Genomic DNA, 12,670 nt, shown 5'->3' with positions numbered 1-12,670 from the left:
GTAGGTAACCGGAGATTAGTCCAATGGATGGCGTTTGGCGGCCCAAGCGTATGGAGGAGGAGAACTCCGGGTATGTCCGCAGCTCGGGAGGCTCCGCCCAACTTGTGCGCGCGTGTGAATGGGGGGTGGTACCTGCAAGGACACTCCGATGCCTAAGTTAGCAAGGGTGTAAGCAGGTCTTAGAGAGTATTGGACTTAGGGATACCTGAGGGGTGTCAGTGTACTTATAATGGTGAGCCAATAACCACCGTTGGAGTAGTGCCGTATCTTTAGGATAATAACCGTCCCACTATCTTAGGGAGGTTAAGATATGGCTTTAGGAAGTGGTTAGAGAGATTTTAGGGGCGGTTACTCATTTGAATGAGTGTTTACCTGCCAGCTAATCTTATAACCGACTTCTTCTTACTAAGTCGTGGTTGACCCCGACTTCTTAAGTGGAGTGCGGTGCTTTGCCAGGCTTAATCTATTAGATCAGGCCTTTCGATTGGACCTGGGCCCTTAGCATTGGGCCAGGGCATGAACAGTTTGATTTTGCAAAAAAGCAACAAAGGATAACTAAAAGTTAGCATTCACGTTAATATGGGAAAAGAGTGGCAACCTTAGAAGATCGCTCGTTTTAAGTTTTAAGATTGTGTTAAGCTTCACTGAAAAAATTAGTATACATTCAAGTATAATAGCTGAAGCTATGGATATTAGACAAGTCTTTATTATTAATAATTTGAATTTAGAAAAAACATTAATTAAATCACACCGTTTAAAACTAATTCAAACCATAAAATTAAATAGTTCAATTGAAAAATTTGAAATAATATTACAGAATATTAAAAAACTAAAAAAAAGATTATCAAATAGTTCAATTGAAAAATTTGAAATAATATTACAGAATATTAAAAAACTAAAAAAAAGATTATCAAAGTGTGGACTAACTTAGATATTATAGGGGTATTTATAGGCCGAACGAAACCGAGTATAAGTAAATTCAGATTCGATTCTAAAAGGACAACAGGTCTACTTTAACCCAACTCGAAAAAAATCCGGATTAAACCGAGTCGACTCGATGAAACATTAATATATATAAATTTGTAAATTTTATATATTAAAATAATAAAATTTTATGTTAAAAAAATAAATTTAACAAATATTATATCATATTTATATCAAAATAAATTATTTCAAAACAAAAATAATACCATATAATATAAAAAATATTAATTGAATTATAAAAGTATAATATAACATTACTAATTAACTCAAATATATATATTTTTATTGTAAAAAATAACTTCGAACCAAGCTGGGTGGCCCAAAGCAAAATCCGAACTCGACCTGAAAATAACACTGGATAAAAAATGAAAACTCGAACCCGAAAAAATATGTCTCAGATTCGGGCCGGAGCGGATCTTGAACACCCCTATTAGACACCCAAAAAAGGAAATATGTTTGCTCACATAGTTGCTAAAATAGCAGCATCAGATTGTCTTTGTCAGAACTGAAGTATGTAACCAATTCTGGAGATGCGGTGTATATATTATCAACATGAAAATTTAAAGCTGACCACAATTCTTGAAGAAGAAAAAATCAATATAAATTATTAGAAACATAATAATTCAAAAAATTCAACAACTGAAAACAAGAGAAATTGCTTCATGTAGAACAAGATCAGGGCAAACATCAATCAAAATCAATGCCAAGTTTAGAAGTTTAAGGAGGAAATAGAATTTGTGTTGTGCATGCGATAGAAGCGTGGGAGAAAATAAAGTAGACTCCACAGGAGCAAACTTTACTTAAGAGATCACAATACTTCTACGACCTTGTTTAAAGTAATTGGAGATGAAGAAATGGTGGCAGTGGATTCCTAGCGACGACAGCAATTTGAACTGAGGCAAGAGATCCAACCAACTTATTGATGTAACAAGTCTTATTTTAAGGTGGTATGAGATGCATGTCGGCTTCGAGAAAAAAGAGAGCCGGCCCGAAACAAGAAAGGGAGGTGGTCTTGTTTGGGCTGGGTTAGGCATGAGTCTGGTTCTTGATTTGGGTCATGCGAACATTGAGGGGTCAAGGAGAACGAGTTTGAGGACAAATAGGCTAAAAATCGAAAAACGACATCATCGAAACTACAAATTCAGAAGAGAGGAAGCAGAAGCTTCCATGATTATGCACCTTCGATGTCAGAATTTCATTTGGAGCGCCTGCAGTAGAGGAGACCCAACTAAAAGTATTACCCATAATTACACATCGCTATGAGTTCCATATTTGTACAGTGCAGAGACAACACCAAAGAGAGCACTAATGTTGCAACGGCCATGAGCACACACCACATTGAAGATCATCTTCTTCAGGAGCGTAGTGACAAGGGAGTCTGGATTTCGGAACGAATGTGTTATAGGTAGGGTTATCGAGTTTAGTTTAAGACAAAAAAATGTTGAATTTTATTTTTTATTTAAATTTTAATTTTAAATTTTAAGTTTAATTTATATTATTGTTGGATTGTTTCTAAATTTTTTGAAAATTTAACTGTCAAAAAATATATTTAAAACAAATAAAAAAATTTTAGAATAAAATTAAAATAAAATAAATTTATATATATTTTTAATTTTTGACAAACTTTAGGAATAAAAAATAAAATTAATTTTGATATTGTTCGTACGAGGAGTGGAGATCACAAACTAGGGAGTTGGAAGATTAGAGATCCTAACTTCGACGAGTGTAGAACTAGACCAAGGATAATCTGCAAGATACTTCAATACTTAAGTTAGCGATGTATTTTGATAGTATGATATTGTTCAGAATTTACCTGCTGAATTCCCTTTCTTTTTATTCTTGTATTTTGAGATTACCGTTTTTTCAGCATTTACTACCTATATGTTATGTTCTTAATGTCATGATTTATTTGGCAGTTTCATGATTTAGTGGTGTGGTCATTGCGCCGTATCCGACATTATCTTGTAATGTCAGGTAACATCAGATTCTTATTTAATTACTATCTTACTAGGTCATTATTTATCTAAAATAGATGCACTATCAGTGTAAAGCAGCTTTATGAGTGCATTCAATCACGTAACACTATATCATCAAAAATAATTATTATTTTTATTGACCGCGTGAATAGTCATCTAAAAAGATGGATATAATTGTACAATTGTATAAAATATTTTATACTATCAATACATTAAAATTAAATTCATAAAAAATATATTTTATCTTTTAATATTTTTTCCCTTCAATAATTGTAGTTTGAACACTTAATTAGCTTGTGAAAAATCATGATGCCGGTCAAGTGGAATATATTGTTGGTAGATACATCTTATTTAAATTTCTGATGTAGGATTTTGTATTAAACTTATAATTCCACGAGAATGTAAGGTATGTTGTTTATAAATTAAATCTGTTCGCGAGATTATATCTTGTTTTTTAGCTAGCAACAAGATTTGCAAGACGTATAATGAAAATCAGCAATTTAAAGAATATGATGAATGCAAACGTTCTGTCCTTTGTGGGATGGTGGTCAGAAGGGATAAGATCCTCTCCAGTGGAAAAAAAACTGGATGGTATCCAGTGGAGAATTCCACCTTTAATTGCTCTCTCTCTTTTATTTAATTTTGGTCCCACTTGTAAAATTAAAGGTGAGAGATCACACTTTATTCTCTCAAGTTTTAAAAAAAATGGAGAGGATCCATTTCCGTGGTCAGAATTGAAATTCCAACTATCCATTGCATGCATATGCTTGACTAATTAAACGACATATTTTGAGCTAACGATTAATAAATAGATTTTATGAATAATTGAACAATGACTAATACAAAGTAATAATAAGTATTAAATTGTGCTTTGCATTTTGATGATTATTCGGATCACCTACCTTCCACTTCCCTTTATGTTATGGTGATGATAGTTGTTATAAATTCCAAATAGTATAATAACACTATAACATAACTTCTCAACGGTGGTCCATTTTAATTAGTTTGAGATAAGTGCATACTCTACCCAATAAGTCTACAAATAATAAAATTAACATCAATGTGCATAATATGTATGTGCCATTTGCGTTCAATTGCTGGAATTTAGGAATAATTCTTTCTTTAATATTTTTAAAATTCCGATACATATTTCAAATGTTCATAATATAAAAAGTTTAAATATTTTTTAAAAATTATCGATTTATATTTTTAAAATATTTAATTTAATTTAATATATTTTAATTTTTGATAAAATTGTAAAAGAATAAGAAAAGATGAAAAAAATTTATTGATTGTTGATTGATTGAATTGTTATTGTAAAACTAAATATATATATAAAATATTGTCTACGAAAAATAAAAATAAAGATAAGATAACATAATATTATAATTGAATTTATGTGTTATGTTGGGTTAAATTTGTGGGTCACGAGACTTTTTTATTATTGTCATGGACTAAAATAAAAGAATAGTTTAATAATTTTATTTATTTAATTATTAAGTTGAACCTTATATTTATGGGCTTAGTATTTTTTTATTTTAACCTAATAAAAAATTATAAATATCTTTTTAACTAAGAAATTAGAAAAGTGCAAAGAACGTGTTTTAGTTTCATGATAAAACTATGATATGGACAAATGGGGTTGAGTGGGATTAGAAACGTGCAAAACACTTTGTCCATACCATAATTTCATCACAAAACCAAAAAATACTTTGCACTCCTCTAATTTCTCTTTATATCACAACTTTAATAGTTAAGGAAATATTTATATATAATTTTTTATTAAATTAAAATAAAAAAATCCTAAACTAACAAATATAAAGTCTAATTTAGTAAATAAATAAATAAAATAAAAATACATTAAATTAAACCGTCTAAAAATATAAACTAATAATTTTTAAATAATATTTAAATTCTTTCTATTACGAATATTTAAAACACATATCTAAATTTTCTTAAATTTTTTTGACATGAATTCATTTACGTGACAGGAGATTCAAGTCTATATATTAAACAAAGGAGTTTAACTAACATATATTTTTAAGATAGAAATTAAAATTATTATTAATAAAAATGTTTAATTTTTTAATTTAAAAAATGCACAACATTTACATTAAAAACTAAACTTTACACATTTTTCATATTAATTTTTTATTAATAATTTTAACATGTGTCTTTTAACATACATGTTAGTTAAAATCTTAATAGATACTGATTACTGCGTAAAAGATGACCATTCCGTGCCCGTTAGTGCTATACTTGATGAATTCTTATACTCTCAATTAATACTAGTATATTTCAGAAAAGCCGCATTCTTGATCAAGCTAATGACATTTTCTCTTGACCAAAAACTTAAAAAACTAAGGATAGTTTTACCCAACAAAAAAGTATGTTAATTTAACTATAGGGTGTTCATTATAACAAAAAAAAAAAGAGTTTTTGTCTGTTTTCTGGGCTTATGGCCCCTTTTGTCAACAAAAAACATTATGACAAAAATAACAATACAGGAAATTAATAGTTAAAATAGATTTCAAAAAATTATGTGAGGATTATAATTTAATTCTTAAAAGATCGGCTCAAATATCTCAATTTAGAATTTTTTTATTAAATATTTTTATTAAATGATTATTAATTATATACCGAAAAGACATTTTTTTTATCCTATATAATAAATATAGTAGTTCTTTTAAATTTTGTCATTTAAACCTTTCTCTTTGAATTACAAAAGTTTTCTAAGTTTAAATTTAGATTGGTTAATAATAAAATAAAACTAAATTAATGTTAATTCGAACCTATTAAATATTAACACAAAATTTGCCATTTTTTCTAATAATTTAATCATTGATTATTAATTTGATGAATAATTATAGTTTATGTTCATAATTTTTAGAGACATAAAAAATATATAAAATTAATAATATATTATTTTCTATTATTTTATGTATGGAGAATTTTGCTTGCTAATGTATAATAAATGTGATTAAAATTAATGAGATCAAGAAATATTAAAAATGCAAGATTATAAAGAAAAAAAATGTTTGTCTAAGGAAGACTTTACTCGTTTTTTTAAAATTTTATAGATAAAATTGACTCGTATATTTATTTTTAAGAACTAATTTAATTATATATAAAATTTATAATATGTCAGATGGCACGTAATATATCACATATCATTAATATGATATATCAATTAATTATTTTGTGATATATAGTATTAATTAATCTGGCATGTTATTATATTATGTGATATTTAACATAGTATAAAAGAACAATAATATAACATACAATTGTATCTTTCAATTATATCATCATTTGCATACTTCCATAGTTTTATTTGAATCACGGCGACTTCCATAGTTCTATTTGCCAAACTTTTTTTTCTTTCTAGAAATTAACAAATAAATTATTTTAATAATAGTAATGTAATTAATAAATTAATTGTGTGTTTTTTTTTAATCTAAAATAGAAATAATATAATAATGATATTTATAATTATTATTTAAATTAAATAGTATTTATTAGTAGTTAGAAAAAAATATAGTTATAAATTATATTTTTATTATATGTTTAGATAAATAATGATGATGATTTTAATTAATAATTAATATTAAATATATTTTAAATTTAACTATATTTTTAATTTAAGTTATTTAAATCTAAAAATAAATATAATTGTGAATTTAAATTTGACTTTAAATATATTTTGGTTTTAATTAAATATTTAAACTTGAATTTAAATAAAATTTGAATTTAAATATATAAGAATACGTATTTATAATTTAAATGTAAATATATTTTAAATTTAAATATATATTTAAATTTGACTTTAAATATATTTCGGTTTTAATTATATATTTATAAGGGTTAAGTACTGTTTTGGTCCCAAAAGTTTAATGTCAGAATCGAAATCGTCCCTCATCCAATTTTCGATTTAAAATCGTCTATATTGTTTTTTTCGTATTAAAATCGTCTTTTTTATTTAAATTTTTAATTTAATTCCTAAACTACCCCTATTCCTATTTTAATAATAAAAGTTATAAAATAAAAAAAAAAAACAAAACGCGTGTTTGGGGAGGGGGGAAGAAAACGCGTGGGTGGGGGGTATACGAAGGGGCAGGGGCAGGGGAGGGGAGGGGGATGGCCCCGGCGCTGGTGAAGTTTGGAGCTGCCGTCGCCGTCGCCGTTGTCGAAAGAAAGGAGAAAAAGGGATACAGAGAAGCGGAAGGTGGGGAGAGAAAGAAGGGGGGAACAGGGAGGAGGGGGGAGAGAAGGGGTCCTCGCCGCTGCTCCTCGCTCCTCGCCGACGCCGCTCCTCGCCCTCGTCGTCACCGCCTCGCCCTCGCGCCGCCGCCTTGCCCTCCTCGTCGAGCCGTTTCTGCTCCTCCTCGCCCTCCTCGTCGTCGGCTTCCGCTCTGCTACTCCTTGCCGTCTCGTCGCCTCTGCTTCTTGCTTCGATTTCTGTTTCTGCTTCGTCTTCTGCTTCTTCTGTTTCTTGATTTGTTGAATCATTGTTGGTTTTGAGTTGTTAGTTTTCTTGATTTCTAAATTTCTTGATTTTTGAATTGTTGTTTGCTGTTGATGGAAGAAGTTTGCTGATTGATTTCTGTTTGTTGTTTGTTGTTGTGTTGGTGGTGGTGGTGGTGGTGGTTGTGTTGGTGTTGGTGGTGGTGGTGGTGGTGGTGGTCTTGGTGCTGGTTGTGGCAGTGGTGTTGGTGTTGGTGTGGTGGTGGTGGTGGTGGAAGAGGTAATTGTGTTGGTAGTGGTGAGGGTATTTTTATCCAAAAAAAAATTATAAGGACGATTTTAATACGAAAAAAAAACGTTAAGGACGATTCTAAATCGAAAGTTAGACGAGGGATTGTATCGATTTTTACGCTTAACTTTATGGACCAAAGCAATACTTAACCCTATTTATAATTTTGAATTAGATATAAATTAAACATTTTTTTAATTTAATTATATATCTAAGTTTAAATTTAAATATATTTTTAATTTAAATATATATTTAAAACTAAAAATATTTTTAATTGTTAATTTAATATATATTTAATTATAAATTTAAATATATATTTAAGTTTGAATTCAAACGTTTTTTAATTTAAATATATATTTAAATATATTTTGAATTTAAATATATTTTAAACATATTAAATATATTTTATGCCTTCCATGATGAAGGATTATATCAATTTTGTTCGATATTGTAATCAATGCTAAAGGCATGCACTAATTTAGAGAGTTATTATCTCTAATTTATATGTTATAATCAGGTCTTGGCTATTTAGAGGTTTGACTCTCGACCTAATAGGAATGATTCATCCTCCTTTGACTAAGGGGCATATGTTTATCTTGGTGGCAGTCGACTATTTTACAAAATGGTGGAAGCTATGCTCATGAAAAAAGTTACTCAAGCCAAGATAATTGACTTTATTGAGGAATCGATTATTCGTAGATTTTGCATTTCCCAAACGCTGACTACAGATCAAGGGACCATGTTTACTGGTCGACAAATAAAGGAGTTTGCTGAGTCACGAGGCATTAAAATAGTACATTTGACTCCCTACCGTGCATATGCTAATGGCTAAGTTGAAACCATTAATAAAATTCGGATAAGTCTGATAAAAAAGCATATGGAGAGGCAGCCTCAAAACTGGCATACTACACTAAATGAGGTGTTATGGGCTTACAGGTATTCTCCAAGAGAATCAATTAAATCGATTCCTTATGAGTTAGTGTATAGCCATAAATCTAAATTGTCACTTGAAATAAATTTGTAAAATATAAGGGTGACAAGACAGAATGATTTGCCTGTCGAAAAATATTGGTCAAATATGATTGATGAGTTAGACCAAATTCGATTCATGACGCTAGATAGAATGATAAAACAAAAAGAAATGATATCTAAGTCATACAATCAAAAAGTGAAAGGCAAAAAATTTGCATTTGGTGACTTAGTATTAAAATTAATACTTCCGATTGAACAAGTCAAAGACAAATGGTCTCTTTTATGGAAAGGACGTTTTGAAATAGAAAAGTTTTTTATGGCTATGTGTATGGAATAAAATATACAAATAGTAGTCAAACCATGTATGTAAATGGTAAGTATCTTAAAAAATACCATTGTCACTAAAACAAAGTAAATCAAGAGTATTAAATAAAATAAGTGCAAAAGAGAGTTAGAGCAAACTCCTAAACATGAGTTTCAAATTCTCTTGACATTGGTCTAGGTTTGAGGACTCTTGCGCTGCTTTTTGGGCATTGGTGGCTCGAGTGACTGCTTCGACTAAAGCATCTCGACTTGAAAGTTTGGAAGCATGAGCCTTCTCAATCATTTGCAGTCAAAGAGAGAAAACATCATTTGAAGGATGCAACTTTATTTTTTTCTAATTTTAGATCAGCCATTTCTCTCTCTAAGACTGCAATATTCGACACCATTTGTCGTTTCTTTGCCCGACCCTCCAATAAAATCTCAGTGACCTAAAACTTAGCCTTGTCATATTTTTTCAACTGAGTATATCACAGTCGGCTAAAGTCGCAAGTGACTTATTCAGTTCTTGGTTAGCATCATGGATTTTGGAAAGATGGGAGAAAATGTTCTCAATAAATGAGCTAAGAGCTAAATGTATGTCGGAAGAAATACGTTGATTGAAAAAAACAAGTGCATCAGTAAGTCGAGTCTTTAGGATAGTATCGTCATTGATATCCTCAATAGAATGATTCAAAAAATCAAGCAAGGTTGATTCTGTCGATACTTGAGGATCTTGACCCATAGGCACAAGGGAAGTAACTTCTTTGATAATAATTTTTCTTTAGTCGACGCTGCCTAAGTCGACTTCTCCGCTTGAGAGATGATAGTGCTCAATTCTGGACCAAAAGACAACACCATTATTCCTTCAGAGAAATAAACTTGTCGAGCTTCAGATAGGATATTTTCCATGTCAAAGTTGATGTCATCGAAATTCAAATATCCCGCTTCTGGAGAAGGAACATTAAAAGGTGGTTCCATATTTTGATCGATGAATTTTTGTGTCGATAATACGAGAGTAGTGTCTTCGTTGATGAATTTCTGTGTCGACAGTTCGACAAGTTTTTGTGTCGAATGTCCAAGAACAATAGTGACATTTGTAGCAGTCAACCTTGATCCATATGTAGGCCCAAATTCTTTGTGAGTTTCAGCATCTCTAGGAAGAGGCATATATCGAATCTAAAAAGGAAAAAAATATAAAGATCAGGTGGCAGTCGAAAGGTACTTAACATTGAAAATTTAAACAAAAGAAGTACCAATGGACAATTGAAATATGACATGCTGTTGTCGATGATTAATTCTGAGTTGGAGTCAGGACAGAATTAGACGGACTAACAATGTGAGTAGTTTAAATAGGTTGAAGAACTCTGTTTCAGCATGAACTAGTTGATCCACTTTTCGATCAGAAGGATTGTTAATATCAACAACAGGAAGTCCCTTTTTGGGATTGCTTTGACTATAATATATTAGAAAAATAAAAATTTGCAAGGTGAAAAATTTGAGTTGCAATAGACATTATTAAGTATATATCTTTGAGGTTGCATGTCGAACTTTTTGAAACTTTGGTATTTCAGCTCTCGTCAGGATATCAATAGGATCACGCTTCTTTGAGGTAAGAGTTGCACCACTCAACCTTCCTCTATTTTAACCTCTCCCTTGTTTGATCTTTTTTTAGGGGCTGCGTCTTCATTAGTATCCTATTTTTCTTCAACTAGTTGTGGGTCAGCAGCAACTTGAGTGATAGGTGTCTGTCGAGTAACTGAAAAAATTAAAAGTTAAGGTGAGTCGAGCATCAAAATGATGCCTAAAGAAGTACGAAGTACTTGAAAAGAAATTAAATATTTCTTTTATATACTCACTTTTGGTTTTCTTTGATGTTGTCTGCACAGTAGAAAAAATCATATTAGAGAGGTCTTGATTGATAGATGTACATTAAGCAGAAAAATACTTTGATCACCATTCGTGAAAAATAGGAGTCGACAAAAAATAATGATTGATATTCAGATACTGGTATTGAATCGACATCTTTTGGTGGTTCATCTCTAACATCTTGTCGAATTCTTTTTGTCTCCGACACCTCATAATGAATCATTTGAGCCTTAAAGTCGAGATACACAGAAAAAAGTAAGGCTTGGACTAACCCAAACTGTCGGGCTACACACTGAAAAAAATGAACAACTAGTTTCTTCTTAAAAATCTTGGTCGATTCATAAGATAATCCGACAGGGAGAATTTGAGGAAGTACTATATTCAAGAAACAACTCATTAAATTCCAGGGAACGTTATGTATTCCCAGAAAAGCGCGCATCATTTTATATGATGCGTAACTGTCTTTTCAAATTTTGAGAGTTTAAAAAGGTTGCACGTGTCTGACATGAGGAATATTAAAACTTGTATTTTTTGAACAAAATACCAAATTTTAAAGGGGCAATTTAATGGTACAAAAAATGGATTTTTTTCAATAATAAGACGTCTTGATTGCCAATGGTTTCGACTACAGAAGTAGAAATGTGTAAGTTGAAGTCGAATAAAGATGGTGTAAAGAACGTCGAAGTCGAAGGTAGTTATTGCCTTTCCTTAAGTATTATGGCTTACTACTTGACATTCAAGTTGAGTGGAGAATATGGGTGCAAAATTTGAGGAACAATCCTACCTCAAAATCCTTGGGAATCAAGATTCTTTATGGTCAAGGTAAGATCATGGCTGAGAAAAAGAAGGAAGTAAGATTGTGGGCCAAGATTCTCCGTGACAAGTCTATCTTCATGGTCTATAAATAGGACAAACTCAGAAGAGTTCTAGGACTTCTTCAAAAACACTAGATCATCACAGATAAACCTCGGCCAAATTTTTCAGTCCCAGCGATGCAACGGAAGACCATGGAGTACAAGTGCATGTGAGTGTTGGAAGTCTATTTTTATTTGCTTTTCTTTTATCTTCTTTTTTCAGTTTCTTTTTATTTATTTATTTTTTTTATTATTTGCTTTACGCATTTTATTTTTACTTTCGTTCTTCAAGCATTTTTGCTTGCTTTCAATTTTAATTTTAAAAGTTTCATCTGTTTATTTGTAATTCTTTATTACTTTTCACAATTCGAATATCTCATACATTTCGACACAAACGTTAAATAAATTTTTGGTCGAACTCATTTTTTTTCAAAAAAATCATATTTACTCTCCGATATTTAAAATCTTGATACAAGCTTAATTGAACACTCTATTAAAAAATTTGTCAAAGTTACCAAAAATAAAGTGAAATAGAATTCATTTCGAGTTTTATGTTTGATTCTATTTTTATTTATGAGAAAAATTTGTTTGTAAAGTTTCATTCAATCAATAATACAGTGTACATTCTTTTTTTTATTTGCAAAGTCTATTTTAATATTTATATATCATAAATCTTAGGGTTCTTGATACAATTTGATTGACACCTTCTATCAAAATCAAAAAATTAAAATCCAAACAAAACAATTTTATTTACACTTATATTCACTCGACGGCTTAGACGCCACTAACAAATCTTTATATAATTATGTTTGGAATGGACATAAAATGTAACTATCATTATCCATACCCCACCTCATATCCATGCAATTATTATCACTTGAAAAAAAAAAAAAAAGAAAACTACTCGGTTAAAAACTGGAGAGATCAAGTTCGGTTGAATCAAATGGTCATCCCTAATCAAT

Source organism: Arachis stenosperma, chromosome 7, assembly GCF_014773155.1.
Source record: "Arachis stenosperma cultivar V10309 chromosome 7, arast.V10309.gnm1.PFL2, whole genome shotgun sequence".
NCBI classification, from domain to species: domain Eukaryota; kingdom Viridiplantae; phylum Streptophyta; class Magnoliopsida; order Fabales; family Fabaceae; genus Arachis; species Arachis stenosperma.
Note: the sequence above shows the minus strand (reverse complement) of the source record.